At 44.3% G+C, this 22,011-nt stretch overlaps 1 protein-coding gene and 1 long non-coding RNA gene across 2 annotated transcripts in view; one reads left to right on the top strand and one right to left on the bottom strand.

Moving 5' to 3' along the window:
• BNIP1 (BCL2 interacting protein 1) overlaps positions 1-22,011 on the bottom strand; it is a 213,849-nt gene that overhangs the window by 112,691 nt on the left and 79,147 nt on the right. The gene's annotated exons all lie outside the window — the stretch shown is intronic.
• LOC310881414 lies at positions 3,301-4,996 on the top strand. Its single transcript, XR_014572356.1, has 3 exons — positions 3,301-3,459; positions 3,558-3,668; positions 3,763-4,996. It is a non-coding gene; the product is annotated as an uncharacterized lncRNA (long non-coding RNA).

Consider the following 22,011-nt stretch of genomic DNA (forward strand, 5'->3'; position numbering starts at 1 on the left):
TGTTTATTCTCCTTCGCCTGCATGCCTCAAGCACTAACACAGATTTTGGTTGATGTGTGTTCTATCTAAAATAGGAATAGGCAGCATTTTGCAAGTAATACATGACATACAAATATCATAGCAGCAATAATAATGCCAGTTCATAAGACTGTATCGCCCTATGTACGGTGCAATTCTATAGGAACTCTTGTATCTGAGTCTAGATAGATCTGTCTTCAGGAGGACAGTGGGCACAGCAAGTCCTCATCGCAACAACACATTTTACTTCTGACACTTTAGGAAGAAGTCATCCAGAATCTTATTAGAAAAAATAGCAACATGTTCCCTCCTGAGAGGGAATCTGGGAGTCGATGAACTTGGAAAATGAAGATTTAACTACTTTTTCTGAACTGTTTCCTCTGTTCTACCCCATGTCATTTCCACAGCCAATGCATCCACAACAGCTAAATGACAGCAGCCCTGGTGGTACCGCATGACTTCTGGAGAGGGCTCCAAGGGGCTGAGAAAACTGCAGCAGCTCCTGCCTGAGTCTGCCGGCACCTGGCAGAGCACAACAGCAGCCAGCTTTGACCGACCACACAAGACAGGCAGCAGGCCAACTGCCTCCTGGCTGCGTTCACATCCCTGAGCCATCCCATTCTCTGCTAGCAGGGGCAAAGCCTGCAATTCTGCTCCCCGGCTTAAGGGAAGAGGATGCCACCACAGGGAACAGAGGGCAGGGCAGCAAATCAGACCACTTGCCCATCTGGAACACGACCTCTGGATAGTGGAAGATGGACTTCAGCAATTTCACCTTGTCTGATGTAACCCTGCCTTCCAGCCGGGATGAAAGGAACGACCTTGTGATAGGATTGGCTTTGTGATAGGCAGATTAGATTTCATCCTGACCTAGTTCTACTGAAGCAGCAAAAAAAAAATCATGAATGAAACAATGATTGATGTTCCATTATTGTACAAGAACTTTGACTGTCAGCTGTTCTGCCCTTTAGTTAAACACACCTTGGACATTAGGCCAAGGTGACCACCCGATTATTTTCATTTACAAACAAGTGCCAATCACACAATACAAACAATCATCTGTATCACCATCTTCCAGATCTTCTCGTGTATTTCTCCCTCCCCCAATAGCCAGGCTAGGGAAAGACATATATAAACAAAAGCCTGAGGGGAGGGAGACGACCAGCAGCTCTCAAGGGCAGAGTGGAAGTCTGGACTTGTAAAAAATACTTGGGCAACAGTCCAAACAAATGGCCCAATTTTAGAACAACTAAACAGAGGAGAGCAGGATCTTGTCCTGCATCAGGCTTTCGAGGAGAGTAAGAACACACAGAACTGTGGTCCCAAAGCATTCAGTATTGGAGGGTGCGAAGAAGGGCCTCCTCCAAGAAATTTGGGAGTTCTGCCCAAGAATCCACTTGGAGATGAAAGCAGAAAGTTAACAGATACACATCAGTAAATGCCAGCTTATTTTTAAACCTGTTCTACAATAACTAAAAGCTGAAATGCACCCAGCAGGCACAGGTGGCTCTGGGGCTTGTCACCGGCTGTGACTGTCTTGATGCATTGTTTCATTCCCACCACCAAGCTAGAAGATACACTTCCTTTATATATGTATATGTAGAGGCTTAGAGCTCCACTCCAAGAAAACCCCCTGGCCACGATCAGTAGATGTTCTAACCCCTGAGCTGGGCAGGGGAGAGAAGGGCCATACCCAACCACGGCTGTTAGTTCTCATTTTCTGGTAACGTGTGCTCAAAATACCGAGCCATTAACTTCCTTGGGTATTTATTTTTCCCTTAGGAGAATTATCTGGTTCTGTGAGCCCTATTCATTTTAGATTCAAGTTCCAGATTGTGCAATTTCCCTGACACACCTCCTTTTATAAACCAGAAAGGAGCTGAACACTGCGAGAACTACAGACACCGGTTTTCTTGTCTGCTCCTTGCAATCTCCTCAGCTGAGAACATAACTGATACTCTTTGCTAATTGTTTTTATACAACCAACTCAATATAGATCTATAAAACATTCACAGGCAAATGATGGGACCGTTAGTGCTACACAGCCAACTGCAGCCAAGCACTAGGGAGTAACATACAGTCTGAGTTCACCCATCACCTCAAGTCTTTTACTCCTTCACCTCCTCTAGCACTAGCGGCGCATGCAGAGCTCTCGGTGGCTGTCATACATGGCACATCACCACAGACCCAGTTTGAAAGAATGTGGTGTTCCTGAAGCATGGACCGCACACAATTCCCCTGCACCATGAAATTCCAGGATCCTGGCCAGTCCCAAGGGTTTATTTTCCCTATGAACACACACACACACCCCTTCAACACCAAGCAGTTTTCTTGACCAGGAGACGGACACAGTGAAGCTGTTCCTTGCATGTGGTCCAACAAGTTGGAGAATACGCTGGGGCAAGAATCCTGGGAGTGTCCTTTTCTCCTACTCTGACCGACATCCAGCCCATTGACACATCGCCCTTCCTGACAAAGGCAGGAAAATGGCCACGTGGCAGAGAATACCAGGAGGGGAGAACATTTTCAGGGAGAGTTCTGCAAGCAGAGGGTCTCCCATGAGGCAGATGGAAAGGTATCAGAAGCCTTCTCTGTCCCATCAGTATGCCACGGCATGGACTGACTGCAGTGTCCTGAGAAGATTTAGATCTGATCTACACTGCCAGATCTCATTGATATCAGAACTGCACATACAATAAATATGAAGTATTTTATTGCTATGTCACAACAGCAGCAGCCTCTTTTCTGTATTTATGCCTGCAAAATGTTGCCCCATGGGATAAGACAGGACCTCTGCACAATCCAGGCAATGGTGACAAGCCTCCTTTAAATACACTCATATGTATTTTTAGGAATAAGACCAAGTAGCCAACGAAACTTCCTCCTTGTTAAAAACTAAAATAAAAATGTTAGAGTGTCTGATGGGCTGGGAGCGAAGAAAAAACTGAAGTGTTGATCAGCTCAACAGCTGGAAAAATGACTGCTGGTCCAAATAAAGTTTAAAAAATCCTGTTAATATTTTAAAGACCGTGTGGCTGGAAAAAAAAAGAAGCAACTTTTTCGTCACTGTTAGGGATTTATAGCCACTGGAGAGTCAGGTTTCCATAAACTCTATCTACTGTTTAATGCCACTAAGAGCCTGGAAAATTAACTTCTTAAATATTTAGCATTTATAGGTACTTACTCACTGGAAACCCAACAAATTTGTAAAGGAGATATGATAGCTACAGCAGGGATCTTATTCATTTCAACGTAGGATGTTTGAGGAGGGTGGGGGGGTGGGGAAACAACTTGTTTCTCTTTGAAAAGAGAAAAGCACTCTTGTCCTTGACCCCAGATAGCTTCTGTTGTTACCACCAGACAAGAGCAGGCTGCAAGACAAAGTGGAGGAGACCTAGGAAACTGTTAGTGCTGCTTCAGCCCTGACTGCCCTCACAACATGTAAGTATGTCAGGATGCTTTCATGCATCTCCTCCTTCCAAGCGTGCAGCCTAAGGGACAAAGCAGGCCTGGTTTTCCCCAACATCTTCCCTTTCCAGATGAAGCCAAGGGAAGCTGCAGATGCTCTGAGCACTTAAAGGGAGGTCCATGAAATCAGAGGGCACTTCTGAAAAGGACTTCTATTTCTCTGCACATTCTCACAGCAGCAGGTAAGATTTCTAGAGTATTTGGTTTAGAATTTTAAGTCATTTTAAGCAAAGCTAAATGTCACCTAATAAATTACCAAAACCTTCTCAATTCCAGGGTCAACAGTCAGAACAAACTAGAATCAAAACCTCCATTGCCAGCACAACTCATCCTTCATTTCTTCAGAGCAGCGTAGCCAAGTTCTAACTTCACTGTTCAGGTTTGTCTGCCTTGTTAGAAGTGATAACCTGCTGATCTGTTCTTCTGTTCATCCAGAAATGAATAAAAGTAGTCTGATGAACCCCCTACTTCTTCATTTCTCAAAGAAATCAAGGACTACTACAGACAAAGCATTCTTCCTGAAATACTGCAGCCTGCAGTTAGAGCTATCTACTACTTTTCTTGGCCAGCATTTTACTCTGGTCAGAGAATCCAAGCAAAGGAGTGGTCAGAAAATAAATAGCACAGCTCTTTTTCCCTGTGTCACTTGTGAAAGATTTATCATGATGATGACAATGCTAAAGCAAGAAAGGAGGCAGGCTGTTGCTCAGACACCATAGTGTTTGCAGAACTGGCAATTGTAAAAAAATTCATTTTCTTCACTTTTGAAATGAGCAAATTTATTCCGGGCTCCACACTGCAAAAATGAATGAAAGGAGAGGGAAGACAGATGCCAACTTTGCATGGGTCATTTCCAGATTCCAGCCTCCATTTAACATTGCTTTGCCTTTGATCCTCATATAAGTTCAAAAGTACATGTTTACATCAAGGTCATTACAGCTGACTCAATAATTTGGCAAGACAAAATGTTTAAAAGAAAATAAGTGGTTAAAGTAACTATTGAGGCTGTAGGGTTTTGTTATCAGTTTATGTCATGCCATAAAACAGAAAATGACCTTAAATATTGAAGGAAAATACATGAATAAGAGATAAAACATAGCCAAGAACACCAGGATTCTGGATAACAATTTACAGCAGCAAATACTCTTGAACTGTTTAACTTTTACATGGGTTCCGAGCAGGAGAAAGTCTAACTCCACAGCAGGCAGACTTTAACCCTAGGAAAAAAAAACTTTTCAAAACCATGAGGCTCTTTCATCATCCCTTGCCAGAGGATTTTTTCAGGTCTTTTCTGTGTGAATTATGAAAAGTCTGAGGATTGCTCTTTCCACTCCCCTTCACTTGAACTTTGCAGGCTATCTCATGGGCATAAGTCTTCCAGTTTTGCTTGAAAATGATGAGCATCCTGTAGCAGCTTCCTTTCTACAGGATTATTAAGCTCCATGAGCTAGAGAATATACACATACATTGTCCCCCACACACCCACTGATGTTTAAGTAACCTGCCCTCAATGGCAGCGTTAGACCCTGACAAGGAACAGTGACCATGTCTGATGCATGGTGGTCAGTGGCAGAGCCTCTGAGTTCACCTTGCAGAAGAACAACAGGGATAGCAAAACCAAGAGAAATCAGGCTTATGTCGTCCTGGAGGAGGGAAACTGTGGGCTGCAGGCTGTTGATAGCTTATATCCCACAGGCACCACATTACAAGGCAGCCAGAGCTTGGATTGCCCCACATCCAGCATCCCTGCAGCTCAGAAGCCGAGGTCCTGGTTAGGAAGGACCTTAGAGCCCCCTTCTCTGCTTGACATCAGCCAGTGGCCAAGCAAGAGCAAAGAGATGCCTGGTGGTAGCAGTCCTTTCACCAGGTAGCTTCAACACTGGAACATCACAAGCGGTAATAAAGATGTGTATTTTTCCAGTTTCAAAGCACTGCACAGCTCTGTAGGCTAAAGAGATGAGGTCTCCTGTAAGCGTAGTCACCTTGTGGGACACCTGCTTTGCTATGGGGGCAGACCCTGACTCATTTCAGTGCAATGCAGCACTACTTGCATTGTACTGGCAATTTGTACGATGTGACCGCATGCACACGTGCTCCTTCACCATGGGAAGGAAAAAAATACAATCCCTGCTCTTAATTCTGAACAGATTTCCAAAAGCTGGGGAAAGTGAAAATAGAGGGCAGGTTTAAAAGCTGGCAGAACAATTCAGTGATTCATCAGAAACAAAAACTGCCACAAGAAAGGAACTTTCTCCAGTAAATATCTGTTTCTCCAAAACCCCAGCCAAGGTGATGATTTTAGAGGTCTTTTCCAACCTAAATGATTCTATGATATTAAAAAAAATATCTCCAGCTCCAGATTTAACCTAGGCTTATGACCCTACTGCAATATAGTCTAAACGCTTCCCACCTCCCATCTTGCAAGGCATATTCCTCCCACAGTCCCCATCCCTCCACAGGCTTTAACACTCCCTTAAGCCAGAAAACAACGAGCCCAGGGCAAACTCCCCCCATGCACCATGCTGGAGCCCCATCCCAAGCCTCTCCCCACTGCAGGGGGTGACTTGCCTCCCGCTGATGCTCAGAGCTGAACCTCACTGCCCTGGATGAGGCCCCAGCCCTTCCTACTCCTACAGCCACAGCCCATAACTCAGCCCAGCTTCAACCTCCACCACATGGGCGTCTTCCCTCTTCCACTGTGTGCTTGTCACCGAAAGAATGACACTTCCAGGAAGTTTCCCTTCCAGCTTCAGAACTTCCTAGAATTGATTAAAAAAGGCTCACTGGTCACAATAAGCTCCTAATTAATTGCTGTTGTGTGTATCAGAGTGCTTAAATATGACAGGGAACCACCAACTACCAACACAAATCCCCTCTTACCAACTCTTGAGCCGTTGCTGAGAAGAGTTACATTACCTCAGGCCATGCTCACCCACTATCTCATACCATCACATTTGCCCACCTGATTTGCCACTAACTCCTCTGTTTTGAAGCCTACCCACCTGCTTCATGGGCTCCAACAATATAAATTCCATTGCCTATTTCTATTAAACCCATCAAACCGTACTTCCCATTAGACAGGAGTCCCCCCTCCTCACAGGGCCTCGCAGGCCAGATTCCTGCAGTTCCCCCCACCTCTGCATCTGTGCAGAAGACAACGCTCGAGAGGAGAAAAGCAGCCACCAGACCACGAGACGTGGCAGGGGAGCAGCCTGCAAAGAGTGTGGCCACCCTGGCAGCACCTACAGAAACTGCTCGTAGGTGGAGATTTAAAGTCAGCCAGGTCTTGTGTCATCTTTCATCAGTCTTCTTGGCTTCCCTCTCTCTGAACAAATGACGAATATGACCTTCTTTGTTTGAGTTCTTGTGATGAAGGACTGTTTGCACAAGGCTCTTTATTTATTTTTTTCCTGCGGCTTGTTGACTTTTATAAGACATTCATAAATTTGTTCTGAGTGCCAGTGAGATGCTTAATGGTGTTAAAGGGAAGGTATTAAGGATAGTCGACTCATGTTAGAACAAGCCACTTGAAAGTAGCTATAAATATTTGTCTGGATTTCATTATGCTAACAAACAGCTTTTCTTTTTCTGCCCCCACCCCTCCACCCCCCTTAAAGAGTTGATTTCATAAACAGAAGAATTTTTACATTAATATGAAAGCGTTCGTCTGGGTTTGTTTTTTTAATAGAAACTTTCCTATCGGGGACATTCGAGTCCTTGTATTCTGCCTGCATGAAATCAGCTCCCTTTTCAGGAAAACCTTGGCAGCTTAAGACCTCCAGGGTGAGCTCATGTTCTTCCACGCTCCCTCAGACTCATCTCTACTCTTTCATTGCTCTGGCACCAGGTTTAGGCTAGACTAAGGGACGGCAGTGTCCTAGAATAAAGCCAGTAGCTACACATTCTTCCTTATCCTGCTCATATGCACACTGCTGGAGGTTTCTGGATTCCTTCAGGACTGTAGCTACCGGTCACGTATTTTGGGAACTCCACCCTCTGGTCACATTGCTCTAAGGTCACACCGACACAGAAAGATGCAGAATATTTTGATCTTACTTGGTACCCAAGTCCCTCTCTTTGGGAAGCATTACCAGTAACTGGGGCCTACCGCTCGTGTGGTCATCCACCAGGGCCCCAGCAGAGACAGCTTCTGCAGGAGGATAGGCCAAAGCTACTTCTTGGAATCAGCAGGCGTCAAAGAGGAGGACTTTTCCCTGCCTCTGGCTTTGGACAGGCTGAGCCCTTTTCTTCCCAGAACAGTCTCTGCAGGCATTTCAGCGCGGAAAGCCCCAGAATTGTGTCAGGATGCAGTGGTCTGAGAACCTCCAAACAGCCCCAGCTGGGGCTCAGCCGGCAGGAGAGGAAAGGACAAGGGGTGCCCAGAGCAGCCAGGTGGGCTGCAGAGGAAGCCCCCTGCTTAGGACAGGGATTAGGGAGCCAAGAAGAGTAGCAGGGCTGGGAGGTGCAGGGGTGTTGAAGAAGGGATTGATTTATTTTTTTAAGCTGTAGTGAGAATGAGGAGTTGTGAATACATATTTTAACTAATTTTCTTGGTGATTTCACCAACTATAGCTCACTACAGCAGTCCAGAAAGTACCTGCAAGGAAATCTTGAACACTCCACTCTCACAATGCTGAGAGCAAGTTTTACCCTAGGAAGTACTACCAGCTTTGGTCCAAGCTAGCAAATCCACTAACATTCTCAGCTTAAAATTATTTCTAAAAATACTCAAACCTAACATCCCCTAGAGGAATTTTCCAGACAGCAGGAAAAATGTAGAGAAAAATAAGCTTCCTAGTGTCTAAGGTGTCTCTATTTTTTTCTGGATCTCTTTGGATTTTCTGGATATACACACAGCTACATCCCAGTTCTCTCCCTTATAACACCATGTTGCAAACCTCCAGCATGGTAAGAGCTAAGACCCGGCAGATGGTCCAGGCCAGCAGAGATAACAGTAAGCACACCACGCAGATAAGGCACCTGCCTGGGGGAGGATGCAGACTTACCTGCCAACATGCAGCTCACTGTTCCTTTTGTTCTCCTTCCCCACTTTTTTTTTTAAAAAACACATGTACATCATTCAATTAAGTTTTCCAGTCAATGAAAATGTTAATTGCCATGCTTTGAAACATTCTGTACCCCGGTAGAATTAAATGGCAAACCAGCCGTTCTGATGATATCGTGGTGAATGATTTATCCAGTGATATAGTGCATTCCTACAGTGTGCTTAAGCAATAAGGCACACCGGGGAGAACATCTGAGTTATTACTTTGCCTCTGGTGTGAGCTACAGTCAAAGGTTAATGACCTTGAGCACCCAAGAAGTTCAATTAATGTCTTGAAATGGACTACCTCGAGGGGCAGACTGCTATTATTAAATGGAACATTAACACAGGGAACACTATTTCATGCCTTTGCAAGGCTCTGTAAACACGGATAGAGTACTCCTCATATCCAAAGCATTCTAGCCATGTTTTTAAGTTAGCAAGTGCCTGAAGAGCTATTTGTTGAGAGATGGGCCCCAACTGCATTACAAACCTCAGTTTCCACCACCACAAGTCCAGACTGCGGTGTGAGCAGGGTTTGGGTCTAGCCCCTATGCTTTTACTACCCAGCTAATCTCAGACTTCTTGTTTAGATAATTTAAGATCTCAAAACTCATAAGTTGTGGTTTCTGATACTACCAGGATGCAGGCAGCATATGGTCTTATACTATTTCTCCCATTTCTTCAGTCTCCATCCCCACCAAAGTGTTCAAAAGCCTGAAATAGCAACATCAACGGGTGATACCAACAGTCACTCCCTCTGACCCCTCAGAGTAGGGGAAGCAGCCAGCTTGCCCAAGAGCCAGCAGGAGCCCATTTAAATGGTGGCACTAAGAGGACGTGGAGCTCTGAAGAAGCCTCCAAGGACCGTAGCTTACACAGGAATTGTTCACTCCCTCAGTACCACTGAGGATGTACATATGCTGCTCTGCCTCTAGTTGCCTGGTCCTCACTTCTTCCTCCACTGAAAACTAATGTAATATCATTTCTCTACAGGCTTTCCATCCATTTTTAGTTCATTTAAAGACCTTAACCCACAAAGGTTAAGGACCAAGCCAGTGATAACACAAGGCAGGAGCGTACTGCAGTACAGCCAGCCCAGGTTTGCTCTTCAGAGGCTCCGGGGCTGCCCCATCCTGGCTATAAAACTCCCTGCAAAAACAAATTGGATTAAGCTCAAGTGAGATTGTGTGAGATCTGGGCTGCAGGGACTTTTCACTCTAACCTTTCCTCAGTAAGAACCCCAAAGGCTCAGCATGACAATAGGACAAGAGAGAAAGGAGGGAGACTGAAGCCATGAAGAGAACTGGACTCCTGGAGAGAAGAGAACAAAAAGATAAGATGCAAGGTAAATAAAAAGGGGTGAGGGCTTAGCTGTGACTTCAGAGAGAGAAAGGGAAGGGGGAAGGGTCAGATTTTACACTAGTTAACCTTGCCTCAAACCCTAGATGTCTGCAACAGCCCCAAGAGATTGCAGCATGGGCAAAGCTGCAAGTGACAGGCAGGCCTGACCCATCTCCACCCTTTAAGTTAAGGATGAAGAAAGCGACAGAAGAGTGACAGTTCCACCTCCAGATCCCAGGCAGAGTTTGCTATACTATAGGTCTGGCCTGAAAACTGAGTTTGATCTGGAATCTCTCCACAGCATCACTTTAGTTTTTGTAAGAAACAGCACCGAAAATGTGCACCTGCTCCCTGATACAAAGCACAGATGCACAAGCTAGCCTCTAAATGCAGGAGCTCCTGTTAATCCAGTGTGACTACTCACAACCTGAAATTATTAAGCATTTATTTAAATACTATCCTGGATCAGAGTATGTCATGAGTATCCTCTAGCTGCACAACTAGCTGCAGCAGCACCCAGTTCTGGAAAGGACGGTAAAATATATTGACAGAACGGTAAAAGTCATGCAGCAAGTCACAGATGTAGAAACTCTGAGGACTAATACACCAAATTGGATCTCCATGTCTTTGTACTACAGCTTATGGAAAGAGATATTGTATAGGTGTCTCTGTCCTAACTGGTTGATATAAAAATAGTGAGCCTCATTTGGATGTTCTGGCAAGTAGAAACAGGGCGACTGTCGTTTAATGCACATACTTGTTCGCTTGGAAAGAATTCAAGTTCTTTGTGTACTAACATTGAAAAAGCATCACAGGAAAAGGTGCTTTCCTCAAACACTTAACAACCACCTTTATTCTGATGAAGAAAACTATTTTCACAGCACAAGCCTGTCTTTCCTCTTTGAACCCCTCTAGAGCAGGGGATCCCCAGAAACAATGGAGGATCCCCCCCAGAGCCTTTGCATACAGAAGGATTTTTCATTGTTTGTGTCGAGCTGTTACAAGTATACGTACACCTAGAATTACTGTGTCACAGGTTAACTTTGACATACATTTCCCAGCATGATCTGCTGCCACTGAACTGTATCAACAGACCTTTGGGAACCCTGCTTTTTCAGGCTTCTGTCCAGAGCCCCCCTTTTTCTCCAGCTACAGAATTTAAATAAGAATTTCGCAGGACTTGGGAAAGCCAAGGTCAGCCCTGCCAGCACCTAGCACATTACAGTCTAATTAACAGTCACAGCAGAAGAAAGAACAAAGCTGCGTTCCTGTTCTTTCAGTATGAGAAATCAGCAATTGAGAATTCCTGCCTCCTGAAAAGTCTTTTGCTTCCCAGTCCAGTCTGAATTAGTTTAAGCCTGAGGCAGGCAAGCACGACAAGCCCCCAGGAATCCATAACCACCCTAATGTTTCTGGGTTGCAAAGCATCTCCACCACCATCTGTTTTCAGTCACTCCAAAATGAGTTCTGAAGAGTCAATTGTTTTCTTCTAGGAAAAATAAACATGCAAGCTGCTATTCTCCTGATTTCCAGCAATTTTCTGCTGTGGGTAAGTGTAGCTTCGGATTTTAGAACATAAGTCTCATTCTCATCCAAAGAATTTTGCAATATAATTACCTCATTTTTACTGACTTGGATAACTGCTGCCCTTAAGAAAAAAAGTGTGTGAAGTCTGCAAGACTAATCCCTCCTCCTGCCCCCTTTGTTATAAAATCTTGGAACAACTGATAGTGATTAATCTCACTCGATATTTCTTTGGTTCTCTATTTGTTGACTTAGGCATTTGTTTTATGACTGATTGTTTTCAGTTGCTTGGACAGCTGTCAGATCTGTCCTGTGGTTTGATTTGGCTTTCAGGGAGCAAGATTATTATTTCGTATTTTACAGCAATACCACATAGTGGCTGACAGAGGTGGCCCTTCAAAAACCATACATGTGAAACCAAAGCTACCTCCAGACTGGGAGAAGACTTGCCTGAGATTCTGCAGGCAGATTCTACATGCACATGGGAGGCAATAACACAGTATTTTTTTTTAATACTCCCAGCTTACACTCTGAATGCACATACTCAAGTATGTTGCCAAAAAGTCCAGCCCCAGGTGTAACAAATATTTGCACCCTCCTTGTACCTTTATCTCACAGCTGTATTCTCTGGCTCCACTTGTCCTCACCCTTACTCTCCTACTTCTCTTTCCTCATGAACCATCCACAGACATCTGTATGACCTCCCTGGCTCACCCTCGTGTCCTTCTGATTCCAGAAACCTCACCAGCCAGCCACTGCCTCAAAATCTGAATGGAGAAAGACCTGTTACCTGTCAAAGTCCCTCCCCTAAAACATGCAGAATAAAGTTTCTCTAAAGCAGATTTTTCATATTAGACAGTGCTTTCATTGCTTTCACATACAATGCTCACAGGTTTTGCTGGTTTCCAGAAAATATACAAATAAATCAGAATTTATTCGGGAACTTCAGGGTTCTCTGTTACCACATTCGATTTTTCTATGACTGCTGTGCTCATTTATACACAATTTCCACACTAACAACTTAATTTAAAGCAGAGCTTACACATGAGTTTAAGCATATTGCAAGAGCAATGACTATTGACTACAGTTTGCTAGAATTTAAGCACTTTTGTGTAAAAGAACACTCTTGGCATCTTACAGGACACATTATTTGATCTCCCTAGCTTATCTTCATATTTGTCTCTGTCTAGTTACAGCCTCCTGCACCAGCTTAAGCCAGCACTGGATGGTGGTGGTTTAGCAACACAGCAACAGCTCAGAGGCCACACTTACTCCCTCTTTTTTTTTTTTGTAATGTTACTTCCACTGCCCAAAGTTAACTGCATATGAAAACAGAACAAGTGCTCCAAAAGACCATGAAATGAGGCATGGGCATCGTTGTTTCAGCATGCCTCCACCTCCTACAAAGGAAGGTGCCTCCAGTTCTCCCCACCACCCTGAGACACCCTCTCCTTCCGCTGCCCACATTAGTCTCTCAGTCTGGCTACCACTGCCCTTCCTAGTAGGCTGCGTTACTGTCAGCTCTTTAAAAATAATCTTTTCCCACTTGCCAGATCATTATTTACCCTTTCAGGCCAGCTGAAGCATCTTAAATTATTTAGACAAGATGCCTCTCTGGTTCTCTTCAAGACTACAGCCCTGCTACTGTTTTCAAGCCTCACACTCTTTTCTCTTGGGTTTTTACTTTTCTTCCTCCAGCCCCCTCCTCCACAACATGCTGCAAGCAGTGGAAGTGAGCCCCATATTATGTATGACCTGAGAGACTTCTTAAAACAATAGACCTGAGCTTGTTTTTTTTTTTTATTACCAAAAATCACTCACTGGCATCTTCGCTTCTTAGCTTTCTGAACCATGGCCATAAGTTGCTGGGAAACAGCACAACAGTTGTATCTTCATCTCTACGCCCTCATCACCTTCTCTAATATATTGCAAGGGTGGCCCATTAAATCCACCAGCCAAGTTCAGCCGTGCACGTTGCATGGGTCTAACACTACAGGCTGCAGTGAAGCTTCCCCCAGCTCTGCTCCCACACAGATCTTTCAACCCAGTTCCTTCCCAGTTCCAGGAATCCCACCACGCTCCTTTCCCCTCCATCCCTGGTCATCTTCAGGCTCCATCTTCTGCAGACACGTGTAGCACAGCTGCAGCAGCACTGTCTCCTCCCAAACCACTTGGATGCAGGACCGAGACTGTCCTTGAGCAAATCACCACAGTATTTCTATCTCTTCTGCTTTCCACCACTCTGGTCTCATTTCCATGATCTGACTCTTCTTAATCCACGTCACCCATTCTCACACCCTCTCACGTCACATGGTGAAGAAGGTGACAGTGTCAAACACTCTTAAATCCAACTAGACCCCATTTGCAGCTTCAGCTACCAGCTTAGTTCACCGCTTGCCTTTTAAACAAACACAAACAACTACAGAAGAGCTAGCAACAACAGAAACAGGCGGCGGCAGAGCAGTACACACTGAAACCCAGCATGGTCCCCCATTAGGGAGAAAATTTCAAGCGCTTTAATCATGACAAACAGTCTCTCGGCTGGTGCAGTGCCAGCATCTTCCACAGGAGTTCATCAGGCATGAATTGGCCCCATATGTGAAAACCCACTACAATTTGTCCAGTTTCTCCCATCCCTGCGGAACGAAGTCTCCATATGTGAGATCCCACAGAGCTGTCAGCCAATGTCACATTTCAATAACAGCAAAAATAACTGGGGCTGCACAAACCAGCAAAGCAATCCCATTGCTCATAAACTGGCAAGTGACCTAGGTTGGCAGTGTTTTTGTTGATCACAACCTTTTCTGTGGAACAACACATAGGAACTATCAGGCCAGAACAGACTCAGTGATCCATCTTCTTGTCTTCTGTCTCCAGCGGAGGCCAACGCTGATACTTTAACGGAAAATTAAAAATGGATACACAGAGCCTGCAAGGCACCTGGGTCAGTTGTGCAATCTTCTTCCCTTGACCCAGGACACGGCTGTACTACTTTTACACACAACTGGGGTATGCCACGCTGTAGTACCCCAGATATATTTCTATATGACAGTACCCGATGGCCAAGTCAGAGGACCGTAATTTCTTCTTCCTTTTCATTTTAGCTTAATCTAACTGCAAGTCCTCTGCAAGAGGATCAAATCTTTGGCCTCTCACTACAGTCTGCAAGACTAGACTCTACAGACGAGTTCAACTTGGTGTCAAAGGGTGACATTTTTCTTAAGTATGTTAATGATTTTTCTTGCAGTAGTTGAAGTTTCATGACATTCTCTTGACCCTCACCCTGTTTCAGAGCTCTAAACCCTTTCCTTCCCTTACCAAATTAAGGATGGTTGATTTGCTGTCTCTTTAGAGATCCTCTAACCCCTGACGTCATGAGCTTTTATTCTTTCCTATCTTTATTCCACATTATCCTGGACAAGCTTTTTAAAGTTCAGCTATAGAAATACTTAGCTCGACCCTAAACCAACATTGTCTTCTCAGTTCCCACTATACAAACCAACAGATTAGGGGAAAGAAAGTAAAGATAGACTGAGACAATCTATTTTAGGCTGTTGTACCTGAAGTAGAGTTTAGGGAAGTCACCATACTGATGGTGATACACTGAAGCATATTCTTTCTAAACTGCAGCTATTTACTTTCTGCATGAGCCGTTTCATTTCCAGAGCAGAGACTGCAATCAGGGGCTCTTACATGCATGTTTTCTGTTGAAAAAAATCTGCAAATATTAAAGTAAAAGAAAATACAGTCTGGAATATTATTTCTTCTATTTTTCCCATCTCTTTGAAAGAAGTGTCTTTAAATGCTGTGCCTGTGAGCCTAGTAGAACATGTCAACATGATGAACTTCTAAATCCATAGTGGAAAAAAGCACATAGACACTTTTGTCATGAGCTACTGAAAATCAAAACATTTGTATCAATTTATATATTACTAGCACTCACAGCATCTTCTGATTACAGAGCTTGAACTACGGAGACAAAATGCTTGCATCCATCCCTGAGCTGAATATTTTCTGAACTGGCACCTCTGACAGCCCCACCACCTCTGTTAGATGATGAGCTGCTGCTCACGCTCCCATTGTGTGCCTTGCCAAGCAGGCAGCCTTCAGGCAGCCAAAGCCTCGCTTTGTCCAAACTGCACCCACCCTCTAGTGGGATGAGGAAAAAGTGCTTCTCCAGACTGCTCTCTTATTTATACATTGTCTCCCAACACAGCACAGTTTGCTATATTACTCACAGAGCTTGCATATAGGATAGGCATGCTAAGATTTTTCTCTTTTTGCCTGCCTCTACCCACCATGCATCACGTGCAAAATATGCATTAATAAGACACATGAGCTCTAAAACACGGTTATGGCCCCGATGAGTTTCACCAAAAAACGAAAGTTGTTTGGTGAAACTCATTGGGACCATAACCATCTTAGAGATGAGCTCTTCCTTCTAGTTTTCCTTGCACCCCTCAGAGTTTGGCACCATTTTAACTACAATTTCATAGGTGACTAAGCGCTTATTAACACAGGGAACCAGTGACTGTAGCTACATACATTTCTTTCACTACAAAGGAAAAAAAATACACAAGAACAACAAAACAAGCCAACTGCCTCCACCCCACTCCCCCAAGAAAAAGTATATCCAGACCACTTTCCTTTAACTGTTAGAAAGACAAATATCCTTGACTGCAGAACCAGGGATGTAGACTATTGGTGCTAAACAAGCACTGCAGCTGTGGTAAGACCTGTGAAAAGGCAGCAGAGCTGCAGACAAGTCACAATGCATGACCCAGGTCAGTTGTACAAAACAACAAGGGAGCAGCGCTTAGAGCAAACCAGTCTTGAAAGCATTCACAGCAACTGAAAGCCAACTCTTGCTTTCCACAGCCCTGCCAGGCAGGAGACACAGCGAGCTGCCCTGCAGGAGGTGGACAAATAGAACCAAGGGTGACCCCTCCACCAGCCAGGAATGCAGCCCCCAGTACCTGGGCAAGAGCTGAGCAAGTCTGGTGGCCACAACCAAAGTCAGCAACGGCCCAGTTCCTAAGGCAAGTCCAAATGAAGCCAGGAGCAGGAGGCACAGCTCCCAGAGGGACCTCTGGGGATGAGGGACTCAGGTGGAGCAGTTCAGGGCACCCCTCAGAGCTTGTTAGCAGCCTGGCAAACATCTTTATAAACCCAGGCTAACAAACCCAGTGAATTCAGGTGAGTCAAATTAGGTCCAAAAGAAAGAAGTAAGGACTTACAACTTGCAAAGTTAAGAACTGTTAATAAATATATATCTCTATACTGTCCACAAATACAAAGCTGAAACTTGCAAATAAATGCGGTCTTTAGCCATAAACTCTGAAGAAAGCTGGAGGTAAAGAACTGAATCTACAAAGAGCGATGCCTTTTACTGGTCTGACATGCACGACAGCATGCACGACCGTGCATTACTGGTCACTTCAGCAAGGTGAAGGACAGAAATACAGCAGGCAAGGCTGTTCAAAGTAAGAGAGGACCTGGAACAACTGAGCAGGAGTGCACAGAGCCCGATCCTTGCCCTGAAATGATGCAACTCGCAGTCTCCAGCAGCCTGCTAGGCAGACTCAGGTCTAGAATGGAAACAGCATGAAGCGAAGAAGGGGGGTGTGGAATAAAAATAAAGCTATCTTTCATAGATCACATGGTCCCACCAGGAAACACGGAAACCTCTGACTTGTCTGGCTTTCTGTCTCTCCCTCCCTTCGGGTCTTTTGCAGAAAGCATAGCCTGTGTGCCCAGGAGGTGATGAAATCCCTAATGCTGTATGGCACATGGGGAATTTGGGGGATTGCAAAACAGGATGTTTCTTGGAGGAAATACAGTCTCAGCAAGCAAAAGGTTCAAGTACGGTACATCTCACAATGATGTAAGAGTTTGATTATGCATCTCGCTTAAAGCCCAGCTTCGGGTTTTAGTTCTAGTAGAACTAATAGGCAACACCTGCTGCGATGAAAACAATTTCCGTCCCTGAACTCTAGCAGAAGTGTTTATCTTTTGAGTTAGAAAATGTTTCTCTAATGTCTGAACAAGACTCCAGGGACAGGAACATATGCCCAGAACTGACATTTCTGCGCAACAGACAGCTTACAAAAATAAGAATTAGAAAAACCTGGTATCATCAGACGTCTCATCCAATAAAGTCATTAAATGGAAAGTACAGCAAGGTTCTCCTAACGCTTCCTTCCCTGCCACTGTAGCCCTACTTGCTCTTTGTAGAGCAGAAACAAGAGACTACTGAAAAAGCTTGCTGGGGTAAAAGCTGAGTTCAATATTCAGGGCTTACCCAGAGCTGGCCCTGGCAAAACTGTCATAGGCTTCAATGGAAACACTACCCAAAAGTGGGCCTCAGGACTTGGGCCTCTTGGTTTTAGTTACTAATTTTATTATTAAAGGTTAAACAGAGCTGTTGACAGTACAAACGATTTTCTTACGTAAGCAGTGAAAGGGAGATTGTCAGATATGCAAGATAAAACAATACTGCCAAGTCAAGGCAATATAGGTTATGGGTGAATGTCCTTTCCCAGAACATGCTGCACCAAATCCTGAGTTTCCTCCTCTTCCTCAAGCAAAACTCCCATTTAAATCAACTGGAGCTCAGTAGGATCATGAGGCAGAGTCAAACCAAAGAAAGGACCTCGGGGTTCAGCCATGGCCACTACAAGGAGTTTGAGAGACTGGAGCTGTTGAAAATGAAGAGCTCTCACTTAACAGAACAAAATGTGTAAGCAGTGAAAGTTCATCACCAACAACAGAAAGGGGAAAAAAAAAAAAAAAAAAGAAAAAAAAAAAAGCATGCTTTGCTTTGCACAGAGAAAAGAAAAGGCACAGGTTCCAGGCTTAATCAACAAAGCTGAGGGGTGAGGCATTGCTTCATTTTTGAACTTACAGAGACTGTTTGTCCTAATAATGTGCTGGAATGATAAGACAGACCTGACCGAGGGTACTCTTTTGCTGGGGTACCAAGAATAGATGTAAATCCTGAACAAATTCATTATTTAGTGCCAATCAAATACTACAGCTACAAAATAGGTGCTTCAGCCATTCCGTTAAACACACACAACCCTTAACAATAAACCCCTTGATGGCAGGAATATCAGGGAGGCATACAGGGCTTTCCTCCCATACTTTCTGCTATGATATTATTTATCTATTGCTTGGACACAGAGTCTTGTTTTTCATTCCTGAGCAAAAATAATAACACTGAACGATGCGATGGTTAAAAATAATAATCATCCAGTCAAAAGCAAACTGTTCTCCGTTCAGTCTAACAGCCCCTCATTGGTTTGGCGATTAGGTGGCAACCCATAAGTTAACTTCCTGGAAAATCTACTGGTTTTATAATGAAATTGCACTGTCAGAACCATACGATCGTTCTGTCTTTAATAACAATGCAACAGACGCTGCGGGAAATTCCTGTGGTCGTCTGTCCTCTTCAGATACAGCTATCATCCAATAGATCATCAACTGCACAATAGTCAATGGTGTCGCAAAGTTTTTGACACAGTTAACACATTAACACATTACACAAATGTAGGATTTGAGCCAATTCTCACCAAAGCCAATGGAAAAACTCCAACTGAGTTGCGCTGGGCACTGGGATTCGGTCACACGTATTGTCATTCACACAGAAAACAAGACAATTGCAGCAGCTCTCTTCTGACATCAGCGTCTGCGTCTACTTGGGGCTTTGGCAGAACCTCATGAAAGACTGAGTCTCAGTCCTGTTCCTTTTAAACACCCTGAGAATCACTTGGGGTTGTTTTTTTGGCATAGAGCACTCAAAAGGATGTCACAATTCGCAGAACTGAAATCAAAATTTTTGTCTTTTCTTCTTAAATTTCAGATACTTTTAAAGAAGATTTGGTTTTTACCCTTATGCTATACCCAACACATTTTAAAATAAAGAAGCGGCAAACCGTTGTTTTGCAATCAACCCCACGATCATAAATCACAGGCCAGCTCCAATCGTGTACTGTTGAAGTACATGGTCGTATCAGCAAACATGCCAGTATACCTAACCACAGAATGTATTTTCTGAGCAAATGTTTGGTAAGGCTCACATCATTTGCTGAGTAAGAGTTCATTGGGATTGATCTGCTTAGGAAAGGAACACCATGGATGAAAACATACTGTGCCTTTACAGTCACAATACTAACACGGCAATAAACCCTATCTCAACCGAAAAATCAAGCTTAAAACAACAAAATCCTTGTGCAAACAATGTACTGAAATATCCAAACTTCCAATTTAAAATAAAAAGGTAAACAATAATGAAAGGGAAAGACTGGGTATTAATCATTATGGCAGTGATCCCTGCTGGGCTGGAGATCCAAATGAATGAGTGGGCAAGAGAACCTGATCTTGGAAATATGCTCACAGAGACACAAGTAGGGGCCTAAATCCAAGATAATTTTTGCTTTTTGTGAAATCAGGGCTTCAACAGCAGGGAAAAAATGTACATTTTCCTATTAATATGGAAAAAGTACTAGCCCTGAAGAGGCAGAGACAGAACAGACAGTTCGTAGGTGTCAGTGAGGTCTGAAAGACCCCTGGGGACTGTCCCAGGAGTGGGTGCAGTAAGCAGGAACACACTTACTCTCTCCAGGACACTTCCCTCAGCAGATGCTTGCTGTGTTGCATCTGTTTCTGACAGAGATCTTAGCTTCTCGCCTAACACAGTACTTCAGCAGCACTTGACGTTGTGCTGAGAATACAGCCCATGCAAGCAATAACTCGAGCTTGTCTAACGGAGATTTCCAATCTCCTGTCTCAGACAGAGCCTTCAAAGGAAAAGGGTTGGAAAAGATGATCAGGAAGTGATGGCCACCTCGTTGGTGAGGATCCATCAGGGTCAGCCACATAACACCTGCACCCATTATCAAACGTTGCCCAACATCATACCCTTAACCCCAAAATTTAAATCAGTGCAAAAATAAGATCTTTCAGTAAGGTGGAAATATGTTGTGAAGGACTTTCTTCTTTTTAGTTTCCCTGCAAAGAACACAATCTATGTATCTTTTAGCTGAAATTCATAGAAGACTGCCTGGTTTACTTGGGGAAATGGAGAATGCACATTCACTGCGGTGTGCCTGCAGAGGGAAAGAAATTACTTCTCTGAAAAGGTCAAGCTCAGGATTTCAGCCTGCACTTGAAGCAGGGGCTAAGATTAAAGTCCTGCCTGCTGGAATTGTGAAATCTCTGTAAGCAAGCTTACAAGCGAGAACTAGCACAGCCGGCAAGGTCTTCCAGCTGGGAAGGAGTTACTCGATGGGTGAAGAGATGCTGAAGGGTGCGGATGGACTGGAAGGTGCAAGAGCATATCGGAGGTGAGGCTGCTCCTCTGTGCAGGCTGGAGGGCTGCTGAGAAGCCACTGCAGTACTTATGATGGATTTTAGGTCCTTATGCCTGTACCAATAGCTGTTAGTAATTTTTTTTTCATTGTTCCCTGTTCCAGTTTTGCAGATAGCTATGACGAAAACCTTTTGAAATACCACACGGAGGCAGGAGATGAACCTGGCACATCATGTGCAATGAGGAGACTGCTGTGGTAGGGCCTGATGGAGCACTTCAGCCAGGAGACGGATTTGCAAGGCAGCTTGTACTGAGCTGAATGCAGAACTCGTGATGTGAAAAGATGCTTGTTCTTACAAGGGCTCCATAAAGTAGCTCTAGTGAAAAGTCAGGTCATAAACAACTGAATGAAGGAACTTCAAAATCTACACTGATGAAGAAAAAGAAGGTACTGAATGAGCCTAAATTAGACAGACTCCCCCAGGGAAGCAGAAATAGGGATCTTGTTAAGGCACCAGCTGTTAATTCCCATCTGTAAGTAATTTCCTGTCCTATCATCTGTACAGAATGAAGCCCTTCAGAAAAGGATCGTTAGTGAACTGGCTAAAAACTGGAGGTGGCCCAAGTGCGAGCTTGTGGTAGGTGTCCCACGGCTCGGAGGAGACCGTCTGTTTCCCACGTGGGTTTGAGGCTAGATGAATTTTTAGGCAGAATAGAGGCAAAGGTCGCCAGTGACAGGATTGCCCAAGTGTAGGGAAACCACATCAGGGAAAAACAGAAGTTGCTGAAGCAGCAGAGTCACCATCAGCCACCCTTCCCAAGGCCCATGTAAAACACTGGCCACACAGCTGCTGGTGAAGGTATGACGCTGACAGCCTGAAAGCCAGAAACAGTTCTGAGCCATGGAAAACGGGCGCTGCTGAAGCACATGGAAACTGCAAAAATTAAATAAGCTGTAATTATCAGCTCCATCAGACTACACGAGAAACCCAGCTCTTAGAGAAGCTCACATTTATAACTTGAGTGGACTTCTGATGAAATGATCACTCTCTCTGGTGCTGCTGGGCTTTGAGGGACTTCAACTAAGTGTTGTTTTACCTGTGAAATGCAGCCGAATCAGCTCAGTAGGGTGCTGTTTTGGAGTGAGTTCATCTGTCTGTTAACTGTGCTAACGTATTTTCCCCTGGACATTTTTCAGACATCTCCAGTGGGTGGGAGTAGAACAAGTGCTGCCTCTGGGGGCAAATCACGCTTCCCCTGCCATTCCTCCAGGGTGACAGAGATGAAGTGCTCCCCGTGCGGC

Source organism: Anser anser (assembly GCF_964211835.1).
Source record: "Anser anser genome assembly, chromosome: 14".
NCBI classification, from domain to species: domain Eukaryota; kingdom Metazoa; phylum Chordata; class Aves; order Anseriformes; family Anatidae; genus Anser; species Anser anser.